At 42.8% G+C, this 16,947-nt stretch overlaps 1 long non-coding RNA gene across 1 annotated transcript; it reads right to left on the bottom strand.

Annotated features, from left to right (window-relative positions):
- Positions 1-1,201: 1,201 nt before the first annotated feature.
- Positions 1,202-13,616, bottom strand: LOC133275309 (uncharacterized). Its single transcript, XR_009745463.1, has 3 exons — positions 13,241-13,616; positions 4,893-5,024; positions 1,202-3,144 (listed from the first exon to the last, which is right to left on the bottom strand). It is a non-coding gene; the product is annotated as an uncharacterized LOC133275309 (long non-coding RNA).
- Between the last annotated feature and the right edge of the window lie 3,331 nt (positions 13,617-16,947).

Genomic DNA, 16,947 nt, shown 5'->3' with positions numbered 1-16,947 from the left:
CACATAAATTCAGTTCTGTTTGAAATGTGTTTGTGAAATCAATTGAAGAGGGTGCCTTTCACAGTATAACTGCAAAGATAAAATCAGGACTGAAAGCAGATAGCTGTCCTTGATTTCTCTGGAAGCAGTAACAGAAAAGTATATTTCATGCATTTTGGCACTTCTGTTTCTTACTGCTATAAATATATATAGATTAACTAGCACCTCAAAATGCTCATATTCTTATTCCATTCAGGATCAGAGAAGAAACACCACAAGGTAATGAGCACAGTAAGTGGAGATGGAAGAAATTCTATTGTGCATGTAGATAAAATACAATTATTTAATGGCTATGGCCATAGCTTCAGAGCATAGATAGATCTAAAGTATAATTATCTGCTCACTTTAACAGATGCGTTAATGACAGGAATGGAATTCTGTACTTTTTTATGCCTTTCAGTTACAAGCAATATAAAACAATTTTTTTTTTTTTTAACAGCAGGAGGAAAAGCATTATCTTATTTATTTTTCACAAGAGAAAGATGTCTTTTTCAAGATAAGTAATGGTTTCAGTCACTTCCACCTATGGGTACTTTTCTTTCAAGATATGAAAGAGAAAAGCTTGGGGAAGCACCTGGGAAATAGCAGTATCTGAAGTATTGTAAGTAGGGCACACCACACCATGAGTCATTTCTCACAATCTCTCCAGAAGCAGTGAAGGTGACAAGACAGTGTCATGTGGGAAGTGTTTTGTTACAAACAGGAGAACTGCTCTGTGTATAAAACAAGAGTATAATCCAACACTGAAAACCAAAGGGCATATATCAGTAACTGTCATATTTTAACAGCTGTCTGAAGTACCAGATGACTTTTGCTGCATATATTGTCATCTCCTGATAAGAAAGGGAGATATCAACATACAAAAGTAATGAAGCAGTGACACCATGATTTAAAAATACTTTAATAGCGCAACATGGAATTCAAGATCTACCCAACCAACAGAAAATGCATCATTTTCCTTTCTTAAATTTGGCAGGTATGAATGTAAAACTTGCCTTTTTTATCTCTACTATCTTATCCACACATAAGCCTTGCCTTCCAGTACAGGCTGTTTTAACAGGATTAGTTATTGAAGTCAACAGGAAATAAATCACTGTTTCTAAGATTATTTTTTCTTTTTGGTCTTAGTACATCAAGTTAAAACTTTCTTAAACAAAAAAAAAAGAAATCAAGATACAACTAGTCAATAACCATATTAACCCATGTTAGGCATTTCTTCCCCTGTAAATCAGAAAAAAACACTTTTAAAATATAAAACACATTAGACAATATTATTTTTAGATTAATACTTTTTAGACATTAGTCAGGTACTGCTTTCGTTTTAGTTTACAGGCTATCACTCAACTTTGCCCCACTTAATGTATAACTGAAGGCCAATTCCACCCTGTCACTGCTGTGAGCGCAGAGTCATTCTAGTGAAATCACTCCATGCCAAAACATGAGCAAAACAAAAACCAACCCTTTGTGCATTTATATTTCTTCCCATTTTGTGTACAAATAATTTTGTCAGAACTGGGTACATCTAAAAATTTTTACAATTGACTATTGATTATTTTATACTGTGTAGTGCCCAGTGCCCCTGGGGATCTATATGATGGAATTTCCTACATGCATCTGCTGGATATTACCATTTGGCTAATTAGCCATTCCTTAACAGAAGGGAAATCATTATTCCAACCTTTTTTTTTTTTTGCAGTTCACAAAACCATACAGACATGTCTATGCTGCATGGGCACATCGATCCCCATTACGTGCACAATGTGAGATTGATTAGTTGTATAAAAACCTGTTTCTGCCTAATGATGCTTTTGCATATTGCAAATTGCAGCAAGTCTGTTTTTTTATAGCTTTGCAAAGGCAATTTTACCTCCTCTTTCTCTCTTCTTAACCTTTTCCCCCAAGATACCACTTAACTTTTTTTTTCTAATTAAATTGCTACACTTTGTGTCTACATATAAGTTTTATCATTTTGCCTCCGTTTCAAAATCATGACCTGCACTAGCTGTATGCCTCTGAAACAATGAAACTGCCAACAACAGGGCAAAAATGTGGCATTTAGCCCACGAAATTTGGAAGCTGCCCCCAAAAGAGATCATATTGATTATGGACATCTGTGTCTTCAAAGTGAAATGCAAAATCCACTTCTCTGCTCAGTAACGCTACATTTATAGACAAACATGCATCATATAAAACAAACATTGCCTTGCTCCCATTTAGTAGAGGAAGAAGAAGGATCCTTCTGTGCCCATTTTATTTTTGGGAAGCAACTGGACTCTACAGCAGAGAGACGCTCTATATAAAGATCTAGAAATGTGGAGATTTTCCAAGACTCTGAGCACACTGTGCACTGCCAGTGTGGTAAATGAGGCAGTTTCTACTATTAATGCCTTGCAATTCTAGCCACATATTCAACTGAGCCCCCACCTGAAATCTGCCGATGAAAGCAGCTTTAGCTCGCACACAGCAGTGACAGGGAATGAAGATACACATCAGGCTGATGAGCACTAAGAAGTAAATTGTTTGCCCAGATGGAAATCAATAGCTCTCTTCACTCTCTTCATTCTTTGGCAAGACTGGGAGCTTTGAATGGCAATTAAAGCTTACCCAGCTGCCAAGTGTCCTAATTACACATACAAGAAATCACACATTTCTCCTTCTACCTGAAACATCCCTTGCGTCACATTCATTAAGCTCATTACAGTCAGGCCTCCTGCTGTTGCTGGAACTCAGGTATTTTTCTTAACACACCACCCCGAACACTTGCTGGCACCTGGCTCCACCAGTGAGTGATCCTCCCAATGCCTCATGGATGCTCCACAATGGCCACCAGCCCCTGTGCCACACAGGGATTTTCACAAGACCCTTCCAAGTAGCATCTCCCCTCTCCCTCTTCCACCTCCCACTGAATTTTTCTGCCCACCCTGCCCTGCACATGGCATTTTCCATTAATTATTGCCTCCTGCTACCGGTTCTTCAGCCACTTGTTTCTTTTACTCGCAATAAACTTCCCCACATCCTCTCCAGCCATGGGAAATGAAACCCTATCTTCAATGTATTTTGTCAATACAGTGTTCATCCATCCATCCTTTGTGAACTGAAGCAGGCCTGGGTTCTAAGAGGAAAGAACAGATTTTACTTCCCTTGTAAGGGACAATATAGCAAAAATTTATCAGAAAGCTTCATAATCTCCTTAATGTTACTGGCACATTTTTGGTGCAGCATAAAGAAGAGTAACTAATGGACAGCAGACCTTGAGCAGTGCAAACAGTTTCCGGGTACAACTCCTAATTGTCCTTGACCAAAATATGTGTTTTTTTTTCAGAAGCCTTTAATAATTCAGGTCTGAATATAATGCAATTAGTGAAGCCGTGCAAAGTATAGTGAAGAAAAAAGCCACTAAAAGCTCAGGCCTCTTATTTTATCATCATGATTATCACTTTATTATGAATTAAATTGGGAAAACCCATTAAGAACCCGTGGATCCAAGAGCAAGGCCTCCAAAAGACAAAGGTAAAATAGCATCCTACTTAGCCTGAAAGCTCAAGACCACAATGCCCAAATATTGTGCTGTATAAATCACCTTCTGCTTGCACAAAATAGTTAGATTATCTTAATCAAGCCACAAGATAAGCTGAACAGCCTCCATCTATATTCACCAATGAACAAATAGGCTAAGGGAGAAAAGAAAGGGTAAGACAGAATCCATCATTCCACTTGAGTCATCCATAACCTTTCAATTTACACATGAACTTCTAAGGAGGAGGAAGGTTAAAAAGAATATTATGAAAATTGAAGAGTATTAGCTTGTGTTATGCTCTTTTTTTTTCCCTGTCTCTTTAATAGCACTTTGATTCTTATTTATCCTCAGCCCCTGCTGCACTGCTCTGGAAGGGCAGAGAGGCCTTAAAGGCAGGTATAAATGAATTTACAGGGCCAGAGAAGCAGAAGGGCACCTTAGAGCTACTGAAAATGATCACTGTCATCAAAGAAAGAGAAGTTATTGAACAGCTGGTACTACTGTTGATGCAAGAAATAGTTAAACATTTCTCTTCATCTAGATGCAGTATAGTTCACCAACAAATGCCATATATGTTCTTCTTTTGATACAAATAATTCATATGCACATAGACTACCACAAATAAAGCCTGATGTGAATCTTCCTTACAGGTGAAAAAGACCATCTGTCCTTCATCAACCAGGCACAAAAGGGATGCCTTGCTATCTTATAAAAGCTGCCAGTCAATTCTAGGTGTGGGATCATCTATCACAATAGGCAATGTGCCATCTCCCACACTGGTGAAGCGCTCTGTAATTTGCTGCGCTGTGAACATGGTTTGTAATTATATTTGATTGGGCCACGGCACATAAATTACACAGTTTTTACATTTAGCTGCTACCACAGATTCTTGCCTAGCATTACCTCCTAGGAGCTTTTAGTAGGGATAAAGAGGGGGGAAAAAGAGATATAGTCTGATCTTTTAAAGAGACTATTTTTAAAAAAGAGGTTTAGGGGGAAAAATTAACAATATCTATGTGGGGGTATTATTATTATTACTACTATTACTACTGCTACCACTATTACTTTGTTGTCAGTTCAGCTGGGCAACATCCCAATAGGACTAGCAAGAGAAGAAAAACTACACCATTGAACATTTTTTTCTGGCAGCATATCTCTAGGTATGTTAGAATAAGACCAGTTTTCTTCTCCTGTTTGCAATGATTTGTAAGCACAGCTGTCAGGCAATATTCTGGTCTGGAAACCAGATCCATAGAAACAGTAGCCTATAACCTGCTATGTACATGTTGGGTGCGATACTTGGTCATACTTGCTGTCTATTGTGACAGATACTCACCAGGACACAAAGCAAAAAGCCCCCTCCTGCAGAGACCTCAAGGATGGAATTTGAGGAGACAGATCCTAATCATAGCACAGGAGTACATACCCTGTGATTCCCCGGGGTTTACTGTCATTGAGGAACCGGCGGCTGAAATGGCAACGCAGCAAGACCATCCTCAAACACTGATCCCAGGGAAAAGCTGAATGATGGAAGATTTGCAACTATTTAATCCATTTTGGCCTGGAAAGAATTTTAGAAGAATGAGAAGCTTGAATCAAAACTTGAGTAAGCCTAAGGCTATCCTGACATGTTTGTGAACTAAATTCCCTCGCGACACTTCTCTATTATTTCAGTTCTTGGATCATCATTCTTTGCATGCTGGGACCGACAATGCCTTTTATTGTAGCCTGCCCTATTTTCCTCCTGCACACAAAGGGAAAGGTCCCTTGGTGAATGCCAGGGGCAAATACTACTTTCTCAAAACGTTACATGGGAGAGCTATGCTTTGGCTTTTGTTGGCATACTGTAATCTTCAGCCACACTGAGAGTAGGCTGAGTCATTCATAAATATGGCCTTTGGACTTTAAAGGTCAGCTGTGAAAAAAAAAATGTTAACACAGAACCATCCTGGCAAATCCAAACATATCACAAATAACCCACCATGGTAAACACTCCACCCATAACTGCATAATTGCAGACTGCTACTCCACAGGCTACAACGAGCAGCACCAAAACAGGAAAAGGTGGTGGAGATAAGGTGGTCTTGGAAAGGTTTAGGAAAATCTGTGATGTTTTTCACATACCATAGCTCAGTGAAAGAGTTTACAGAAATGCCTGACAAATGATTGGAAGAATAGGTTGACTTCTGCAACAGGAGGTAAGCTTAGGAAAGAAGCAGCAACATGCAAAGGATCAGCTTGTGAATGAGAAGCCTTGCAGTGAAACCACAAGAGCCAGCTGTGAATAAGAGAATAACATTTGAGACATAGAAAAGAAACACAAACTATTTTCCAAAGATAATGAAGAATTCAAAGTCTTTCTGGGGCTTAAGGGTATTTAAATGTAAATGAGCTTCCCATACCCAACCCAAAATCCAGAGCTACTTAGAAACTGTTGTGCTATTTTCTGTTGAGTAATCATAACTTTTAAGAACCCAGTGCAGTCTAACACAGAGCTGTGAGTATGGTGTCTGGGTGTGCAGGGGATTGTCTCCCATTAAAGAGTGTGGATGTCTACTCTAAATGATATAGCACCTTCACAGCTGGGTTTTGTGTGCATCTTAGTTGAGAACAGCTCCCTTGTACATGTACCTGAACTCCAGCATTCACTGTGAACTTGTTATTTTTATGAAAGTAAAATTAGAAAAAGTTAGAAATACATAGAAAGAGTGTCATGGGGTTGTGCTGAATGAGAGCCATAACAGATTTTAAACTTTATGACTGGAGTTGGAGCTGATGAAAGGCTAAAGGTTGACAGGCAGAAACCAAAGTCCACTCAGCTGACACACGCAGTAGTGGAGAGAAATTGTCTCCAGCCTTTCGAGTGAGAGCAGGAAGGCAATGCTGAGCTGTGCAGAGCACTCATGTGCAACGAATGGATCCTCATGTTCCTCCTAACTCCCTTCCTCCTGCTTTGCCCATGTCAGCAGCCTCCCCACCTCTTCCTCCAATCAAGCACTCAAAGCTGGATAACTTTCAGTTCCTTCATTTCCTTACCCCTTTGTCCTCCCAGAATACATCTAGGCTCCAATATTTCTTTCTCTACAACTCTAAGAAGTCTAGGCTGACCTGGTCATGCATGGTGTCCCTTCTGTCACTCTGGCACACAGCCACCCCACCTCACTGCCTTAAAATGTTGCTTTGAAGTTGACCAATTCTGGGATCCCTCAAAACCGTAGCTCCTTATGCTCCTTCATCAGATTTGGGTTTCTTGCAGCAAGCCAGGGGGAACCATCCTAGGTCTCTCTGGCCTAGGTATAAACGTTTTTACCATCTGCAGATCTACTCTATTCTCCTCCTTTGAAAACCCAGCCCTGGTCTCATCAGACTCTAATACCATCTCTAACACACACATCCCTGGTGCTCCTTTCAGGCTCAGCCAGACCGATTTTTTTATACCTTTCCTATGCACCACCTCTCCATAAGGAAATGTTTTGCTAATTCCGCTCAGTTTACCACATCTTGTCTTTTAAATCCCTCATCAAACTCATTCTCGCCAGCCTGCTTACAATGAAAACAAAGTAATGCCCTGTTGTTTGCTTTAGCTTCTCAAGAAATTATGTCACACTGCAAGGGATCTTAACCCATCTCCTGGGCACATGCAGGCAGGGCTGCCAGAGGAGATGGCTGGGGCAACAGGACAGGTTCCTGCACATATGGAAAGCCTGAGGAGGAGCTAAACACCTTCCCCCATCTGCCCTGCTCAGATGATGGCCACCACGGTCCCCAGCCAGAGACAGTGCCCAGACCCCAGAGCTGCTGCCTGTGGTCTGGCCCCTGCTCTCCATCCCCTCTTCTGCCAGAAACAATCAGCTGTTAGCCTTGATTAAATTTGGATTATCAAGCAATCTGTCCAGGAAACTTGTGCCATCTCCAATAAGAGAATTTCCCTTAAAGCAGATTTCTGGGCACCGCCAGTTTACCAAAGGTAAGGCCATTTCTTTTTCCAAGTGGTATGAAAATGAGTGGATTTAGCAATATTTGTTTCTGGCATTTGATAAATATTTACTTGCACCAATTAGGAACGATACTATTCCTATGCCCAGTTAACTCTGCAGAGCGTGATTAGCATATGTATCATTTTAGCTGACTGACTCTTGGACCAATATAAAGAGCCAAAGCTCAAAGCCTTCACGTGAACATACGAAGATGGAAATTAAAACAAGAAATTATACACATTTTAAAATATTTGGGCTACTGAATTTCTCTTGCAGATATCTAAATACCAAAATGCCTCGCACCATACTGCTAACCTGTTTCTACACCCAAAAATGCACCAGAGCTATTGTCATGATTTCCACATTTGAGAGCTTGTTAAAGTTTGCCCTTGTAACTTCTGCAGATTATAAAAAGGCCTATCCCTGTGAAATATGTATTCCATTTGTATTTAAAGTCGTTTTTGGAAACTAGACCTGGACTTATTGTATACAGAAGAGTGCAAAGGCTTATGGCTGACGTTTTCCTAAGCTTCAAATTGTATTCCAATGAGCTAAGATCTTACTTTAACTTGCTTATAAGGATTTCTTTGCGATGTGGCTGTAATGTGTTATTCTATTTGGAGTTAATGTCTTGCAAAACAAGGTATCATCAAAGACAGCAATTACACAGCCTGTTTCCTCCTCTGGTACCAGAGCAGCAGTGAGGAGCTGTGCTGGTGATGCCTGAGTGTGTTTATGAGATAAATTGTCATCAGGAGAGAAAATGGGGGAAGAAATATCAGCAGAAGAAGATGAGTGAGGCAGTGCAGGAAGAGTGCTCAGCATCCATCCACATAAGCCACACCATCGGGTAGCTCTGGCTGGAATACTGCAAGACATGTATGGCCTCAGTAATGAGGAATAAGACGAGCATCCCCACCAGGCAATAAATGAGCTGAAAATGAATAACAAGCGCTGAATACATGCTGTAAAGCTAAGCAGAGATGTACTGATACTATTAGACATCCAGTCTAGGCAAGCTGATTCAGACTAGAAACTCTTCTGGAAGCATAGGTCTTTGTATTTTAATGCACCAAAGGAAAACTCTGATCTGGGCAATCACCTAAGAGCATATGCTGGCATCTTCAAATTTCAAAGTTGCAAAGCAAGGGTGGTAGCCCAAGGACATGTCATTCCCCACAGAGGAAAACTGATCTTAGGGAAAGCAGATCACCTTTCTGCCTTGAGCCTACACAGCCTGGTGCTGAACCAAGGGGAATTTTCCTAGGAAAGAACTGAGCAGGAAGGTGAGGTTAAAATAACCAGCAGAAGCAAAACTGCGGGGACAGGATTGGTATGTTTCAGATGCCATCAGGAGAAGCAGGTTAGGGCTAGGTACCTTCTCAAGCATTAATAACCCTGCAAGAATCTGACCTGAAACACAGGGTTCAGCACTGCTCTAATGCATTTTCTGTGTGTCTGGGTCTAGGCAAGAAAGAAGTCAAATCCACTTCTGCAACACAGCAAGGGTCTTCAGCTGGGACAGCTTTCCCACCCCTCCTGCCCAGTGCCCAGGCAGTCACCTCACAGCTCAGCACACGCAGGTACAAGATGGAACTTGTTTTTTAAAGTCAGATGTCAAAAGGACACCTTTTATTTTTTCCTCCCAAAATGGAAAACTCCATGTGTTAGAATCAAATAATTGAAAAGTTACTAAAACAAGAGAGTAACAGTTAATCCTGCCCAAAGGGTAGATATAAATTCTCCCTGGAAAGGCTACTGCATGTGGGATTATATACAGTGGTTAACCAAATATTCAAGGGACATTAGTAATTACCATAACATCCCACCACTTACTCTGTCAAATGCACAATTTATGCAACAAGCCCACAACTTCAGAAGGATTTTGTTTACTTTAAAAATAGTTGGAAATACATTTCCAACCCACAGGGTTTTTTTCCCCAATACCTTCCTGTACCCACCTCAAAAAAATGCCTGAAAGGCTTCTAGGTGTTTTGTGCAAACACCTTCTTTTACAGTGATTTTTCCCTTCAGCTGTTCATTTCCAACACACGGTATGCCAGAGCACACAGCTCCCTCATTTCCCTGCTCTCCTCGCAGAGGTGCTGGACACCAGCATGAGATGGCTGCTCCCAGTGCCCATTCCCAGCTCCAGAGCCCTCCTGATGCCCTATCAGCTTTCACACTTAGGATGGAAGAGCATCATAGAGAAGGCTGCTGCACAGAGATCAACCTTTATGCTGCAGTTTCTAAACATTTAAGTTTTATTAAAAGCACACTTCTGGAAGCAGAAATACACCTCTGGGAGCTATAGATGGGTGTCAGAGGCAACCAGCTCCCATCACTCTGCTACACCAGCACCATCACTCTAAGCACCAGAGGCGTGCTGGGATATGGGAGAGAGTTCAGGCTTCTCTTAGCTGCTTTGTAGTTTCCACTGGGAGCCTGTAGCTGTCAGTGGGAAACCTCCCAGCCCTTATCATTCCAGGCTGCACAGAGTCAGGAAACTAAAATTAAGAGCAGCCTGGCTTCAGTCACTGCACTCCTTCATCTCCTGGCCCTAATGCTGCACTGAGCCACAGCTTCTGCAGTGCTTTGTCAGCCAGGCAAGTGGCCTGCCTAGACTTGTTGTAACCTGTAGCCCCATCATAGAACGGTTTGGATTGGAAGAGACCTTAAAGATCATCTCAGTAACATGTCAAACCATTAATTGAAAGGTTTGGTCATTAAATCAGGTACGTATTTTGGTAACTTTCTTCTTTCTTACCTACACTCTGGGAGTACCAAATGCTTTTACGGACAAGGGATCAGGATGAACCCCTAATAATGCCATGCTTTTATAGCAGAACTTCAGTTTATGATGGGATTTATTTAAGACTGTGGAACATTTATAGTTAAATGGAATTGAGCAATAGGATAAAAATAAACTTTGTAAGTTCAGCTTATGCTATTAACTGACTCAGTACTGGTAACCAAGAAAAAAGTAGTGTTTGGTAATAAAATTTTCCCTCATCAGTATAGCTTAATAAACACACTGAGCTGAACTTGACTGGTCTGAGCTCATGCTCACTGCCTTCACCTGGACTTTGAATGCGGCTCACAATCCCTGCCTTTCCCCGGTGCAGGCACGGAGCTAGCTTCTCTTTGAAGCATGGATCACTGGCAGGAATGGACCTTGGCAGCACAGAAGGCAGCTACTATGCCCATCCCCTGTCTGGTCCCTGGGCATGGTGGCACCTGCAGAGCTCTCCTGGGCACCCCAGTTCCACCTCTCTTCCCACTTAGTTCCCTTCTGGCCTCGCTGGCTTTGCGGCTGAGCCATTACTAAGCCTTACAAGGTTATTCTAAAAACCCAGTCTCACAGAGATGTGGGAACTGAAAACCCCACTTTACTCATATTTGTCTTCCCTTGGCTGTGTGCATGCCAAAGGGCTATCATCTTCCTTCCCAGCTGAAATAGAAATTCAGTAATGCATACTTGGGGAGTTCTGTCACTGCAGCAATCATTTAGTAGTGACAAATAAGCCAGGGTATAAAACAAACAGATGGAAAATGGTCATCCCCATCCATGGACACCTGCTCTGGGATGCAGTCTGTAATGATCTATATACAATTCAGAGACAAAATTACTTTACCACATGTTGGAGAGTATCTGTTCAGATCTGGGAATGAGTTACAGGAAAGACATAATGGGTACCAAAAATGGCATCAAATCAACAATCTAAAAAGTACCTAGTTGTAGTTTTGAAAATAACATATTATCTCATTCATAAAAAAGCTCTTGAGTTGAGAAACAAAATAAGGGTAAAAATATCCCTTAAAGAAGACTAATACGAGCCCCAGCACTCTTCACCCCCAGGGATGAGTCACTGACACCACAAGCTTCCAGGGCTTATTCAAATGTGGGTTATGGAACCTGAATTTGTTCAAAAGAGGCATCCCTCTGAATAGGAGTAAGGTGGAGTCTTCCTTGCATTTATTTTCCAGGCTCAGAACTTAATGCATTTAAACAGAAGCTTAGAATTGAAAAGATTTTTAAGGCTTCTGAAGCACATATTAATTTGAAAACCTGCATGCTCAATACTTCCAAAAGGCAAGGCCAATCTGATTGTATGCCTAAACAAGATTTTAGGAGCATAATAATATTGGCAAGCATTCCAGTCTTAGTGTGGTTTACAGTAAAAAGAGAACTACCTTTGCAAGGAGATCTTGCATCTGTTCCCTCATCAAAATTAGCCTTTTTATTTCTTTTTTATCCCAAGAAAGAGCAAAATGATGTAAAGAAAACATGCCTCTGTTCAGCAGCACCTTCCCAGCAAAAGTTTCCAGTCTCCACATCATTCTGCCAGGATGCATTTTGATTCCTGCGTCTCAAAATGCAGATAGCCAAAGCACTCTTATGTAGGAATGATGCAGCCTCATGCTATGATGTCACTACCTGGTAAAATTTCAGCTGTTTCAGTACATAAGTAGTTTTATGACTGGGATTGTTGATCTTTATTTGTAGGAAGGCCAGATTTAGGTTTCCATAAACTGAATAGAAAGGATTCTTTCCCTACTCTACCCCTCTCCTCTTGAGTTTAAGGGGAAGCAGAATAGGTGCTAAATATACGTTCATTCATAACTTTGTCTTTCTGAGTGGACATAAGTATGTTAAAACAGCTCACTAGCTTTCCCCCTCAGAATAGAAAAAGCCTAAGTAGATGACAAAATGTGACAATTAACTTACAACTTTTGAACAAATGGAACAGATATTATTGCAGTTTTGGACTTTGAATGGAATCCTTGATTTCCGACAATGTGTTTGGAACAATTTAATAATGGGAAGGAAACAAAAGCAGATGTAAACATGGAAAGAAAATTGAAAGCAAGTGTGCTGAATTTTGGTGGCAATTACATAAAACAAGTGTCACACAATACATATAAAAGCCTTACAGCAGGCTTTAACATCAGTTATAAACCATCATTCCAAAAATAACTTTCCTGACAAAAAAAACCCAACATATCCACAGGAGGAACAGAAGACTGTTATATAAAGGGAATCACGGTCAAAAAAGAAGGTCCAAGAACAGTGCTCTATTCACAAACCCTGAATACTTCACCTCTTTCATGGAAAAATACAGGGCAAGTATAAGGCTTTCTTGCTTCATGTGGTTACAACTATAAATACATCTTCTGCTGACCTGCAGGTATTTACTGATGCCAGGGAGATGAAAGATGAATTCTTGCCAGCATTTTGCTCCTGTTTTTGATAACTGGTACATGTCCATGGCCCTTAGCCACAGCATGGTTCAAAAATTACTCTGGGACTCTTACCAATGATGGTGGCTATTTTTATAATCCACTTGTCTAGATCTGTGGGATTTTCCCCATTAGATAATTGCTATTTTAAGATTAACTGGTCAGCCAACACAAAGATGTTGAGATGAGATCCAAACTTCGCACTGTTTGCATCACCACCTTGAGTCAGTAATCGGTAATGCTGTAAAACAACTCATTTTAGCCTCCTGAGGCAAAATTAGCCAAACCACCACCATGAACAGACCTGGCCCAAATTGAAAAACCATTCAGTGTGTTCCAGATGCTGCCCACTGCTATTTGGCAGGGAAAGCTAGTTAACCCTGTATCAAGATGCAGGCAACACTGCTTCTAACTCACTGTATCAACCACAGGGTCATTGGGAGCTTGGAAGCATACCAAGACTTACCTTTGCTTGCAAAGAGTGCCACAACAGACGGACATCCCTGCTGCTGCTGGCTATGACTCCAGCTTTGAGCAATGCAGATTGTGAAAGAGTTTGGCTGGATGTGAAATAGATTGTTATTTTTCTTCCTGCACAGAAAGGAATGGATTCAGCATGTGCCAGATTTGCCACTTTAGGGTTTTTTTTTGACAGCTTGCAGCCCATTGTTTATCAAATGGCACCCTGAACCTTCTGCATCGTGTTTTCTTTGACTTAAATACTTCTCTTAAACCAACACACTGTGTACAATGGCAAACAAAAAAATGCATTTTAAGAAGTGGGACTTCTGTGGAAATAAATTTTACCACTTCCCGCACATATTACATGCTAATTTGCCTAATGAAATTAAACACTCGCATGTAATTCTGCTGCTCTGTACTCCAGATGAACTCAGAGCCTCCTTTCAGTGTGACAGCTGATTACAAACATGTTGCAATCACCTCACCTTCTCACCTTGTTTTTTGAGAGAGATGTTATATTCCTTTGTCCATTTGCCTTCTGACCTTTCCTGTTTCCTCCAGCTGGAGCAAAACTGTTCCTAAAAATTCCCGTGTCACCCTCCCCATGGGGGGGTTTTGGGGCAAGCAGATGTGGCTGAGGCAGATGAGCAGTGTCCCTGCCCACCCCTGGGTGATCCTCTACCCCATATGTTCTGCGCCATCACCGAGCAAGGGACCTGCCAGCAGCTCACCGGACACAAGAAGGTTTTGGCTGGACTCCAGCACACTCCAGGATGGCAACTCCTACAATTTGTTAATAGCTTGAATACTTTGGAGAATTATTATCACTGCTTCAAATCAATCCTCCCTGCTGCACCGCTGCTGCGGCTATCAGAACCCATCTCATCAGTCCTCTCTGGCAAAGCCAGTTTAGTTTTTGCCCTTGAACAAGGGAAGCAAACAAGAAACTCCATGTGCAGGCTATAGAGGTGTCAGGAGAGCTGTGCAAGAGCCTGGCAAGGGCAGGCAGTTACACAACACCCTACCAGCACCACCACACTGCTGCCTTCTGCGCATCCCGCTCATCCCCCTCCACTCAAACCCATCTGCAAAGAGAAACAAATCAACCCCTAAAATCCCTCCATGTGAACTCTCAGACTATCCCAGGGGTTTTCAGATAGCTGCAGCCTTCCCAGGCTAACAGCTTTGCTGTAAAGGATTAATGCACCAAAGGGCTCAAATATTAATGAACATCACAGAATGAGGCCAGGAGACACGCAGAGGCTGCTAGGGCTGTTACACTCATTTAGCATTTTTAAACAGCACCATCTCCTCCTAAAGACAACATTCAGGTTAAAAAAACCCAAACAACAACAAACCACCCCCAAACAAAACCAATATTCTTTGGAACTTACAATTTTCTGTAGAGACCATTTCTTCAGGCAGCCAGGTGATCTGTACTTGCAGAAGGTCTGCAGTGCTTCTGCATTGTTGGTTATTTTAAGCACACTTCAGTTGTAAATAAGACCTCCGGTGACTAAAATGGCGTGGGATCAATGTGTAAAGCTCTTTCAGGCTGTTTTTGAGAACATCTGAGAAAGACTGTTTCGCTTTTTCCTCTGCACAGTCAAGTTTCCTCTGCTTCTGTGTACAGCAACAGAGCAGAGAAAACACTGGGAAGATGCTGGAAAATATGATAGTAAAACTGCAAACACTGACAGGTGGACTCAGAGGAGGCAAACTGCTCCATATTCTGTTTTTAATGGACTAGAGTTGATATCGAAGTGCTGCCTTCCCCTCCCATCTAAGAAGGAGCCTATTTATAGAGCCAGGAGGAAAGGATGAGGGGCAGAAGCAAAGAATGTGGTTGGCATTTCACTTTAGTTCCTCCAAGCTGTGTGGATTCACTCCAGTCACCCCTGCCTGCCTGCCTCCCAAACCCTCCCAGCCCCAGGAAGCACAGGGACCCCTCCCGCAAGCAGGGAAAAGCTGCTCAGCCACAGGATTCACATGGGTTCATCCCCAGGAGCAGCTCAAATGCTCTTTCCAGATGTGACCTTTCTGGGCTGCAGCTGGCCACTGAGCTGTCCATTTCAGCTGGGCACAGCACCCAAACCACAGCTTGGAGGCCTGCCAGAGAGGACGGCTTGGGCAGCACCAGGAAGGGTGTCAGTAGCACCTCCCCAGCACTAACCCGTCTTTGGGGAAGACACTGTGTTTATGGGGACCAAGCCAGGCCTTACCCACAACCCTGCTGAGCTCACCATGCTGCTGGTGATTGTGCAGGGCCAGAGGCAAAAAGAGTATCCCAGTTTCTTGGTAGGAACATTTGAGGGCAATTTGAGAGAAACGTATCCCATTTGGAAAACTCTGTGTCACAGGGATGTTGTGATCCAGGGAGGGAAGATGGGAGGCGGAGGTGCAGCGTTACACAGGCAGGAGGAAAAGGCTTGGTAGTGCTTTAAGCTCCACAAGATCTGAGCTGCTGCATGTAACCGAATGGCATCTGCCAAGGATTCAGGTAATTTTTCCCTAGCGATGCTTTCAAAAGACTATTTTTCCTTTAAACCAGGGGTTGTTCCTCACAGCCTCTCCAAGCACTGCGTTACCATCTCCCATCATGTCCCTCGGAGCAGCGTGATGGATTGGCAGCAAACCCCACAACAGCAGGCCAGCCCCAAGGCAGCACTGACCCCAGGCAGCACCCCTGGTCCTCTCCCCTGGCCATCTCTGCTGCCTCTGCTCCCATTGTGAACGCAAACCCTCCCTCCAAAACACGAACATCCTCACCATTTCTTCTGCATCACAAACAGGCTGTAAATCTGCCAGCAAGGGAAAAGGAAAGGACATCCCTTTGGATCTCCTGCCCCATCCCCTCTTCTCTGGCAGCCAAAAGCAGAGCAGGGTCCATCCCTCACCTCCAGTGGCAAAGGTGCAGCAAGAGCTGACCCAGGGATGCTGGGAGGCATTGGGAATGTATCCGGCCACATCTCCATGCCCAGGCTGCACAGCCAACCTAACCAGGTGGAGTGTGGAGGAACAAGAGCTGTTCAGTGGTTTTAAGAGGGGAAATTATTTTCCTGCCAGACCATCCCAGGCTTCCAGCACTCACCGCACCGTCTGACCATGGGCTACATTTAAAACATGCTCTCTGGCTCTTTCTCACCAGGGAGAGGATATGAATAACAAGCTGGTACAGCCTTCTTATAATGCCACATTTTTCTAGTTAGCAAAATCTCTGGCAAAAACATGAAGATAAAGGTGGATTTCAGTGCTCGAGCACACTAGATGCAGGTTGGATGATGCTTGACAGCTGAACATCTCTTCCTCTACCAGCGCCCTGGCCTGTGGAGCACCTCCACCTTGGGGAGGTGGAAAGGCAGGGTGACTCAGGGAAGGCATCCACCCAGTTTCCAATAGCCCTTTGACCAAACCAAACGCTTGGAAGCACTGGTGGAGCCATAAGCAAGTTGTGGGCAGCGGAATTAATGAGACCTTGTTTCCTATGAATTTGTATCTTGCGGTTGGACTTTCCAGTGCCTGAAGACCGTATGAGCACCAAGGAGGCACTTTCTGCGGTCGGGGTGTTCAAAGCCTCTCCCTCTTCCTCCCCATCATGGATTCTTCCTCTGGCTTCTAACTGGAGCTGTGCTCAGGCCACCAGCTCTCCTAGGGCATCAGCGGGCTATCCTTCCTCCCCTCAGCTAGTCGCCTTCCTGGGCTCTGCCTCCA

Source organism: Pezoporus flaviventris, unplaced genomic scaffold (genome assembly GCF_033815535.1).
Source record: "Pezoporus flaviventris isolate CSIRO_AGI_PZ_B2104156 unplaced genomic scaffold, CSIRO_AGI_Pfla_v1 ptg000040l, whole genome shotgun sequence".
In the NCBI taxonomy this organism is placed as follows: domain Eukaryota; kingdom Metazoa; phylum Chordata; class Aves; order Psittaciformes; family Psittacidae; genus Pezoporus; species Pezoporus flaviventris.
The sequence above is the reverse complement of the archived record's forward strand: the minus strand, read 5'-3'. Positions and strand labels throughout refer to the sequence as shown.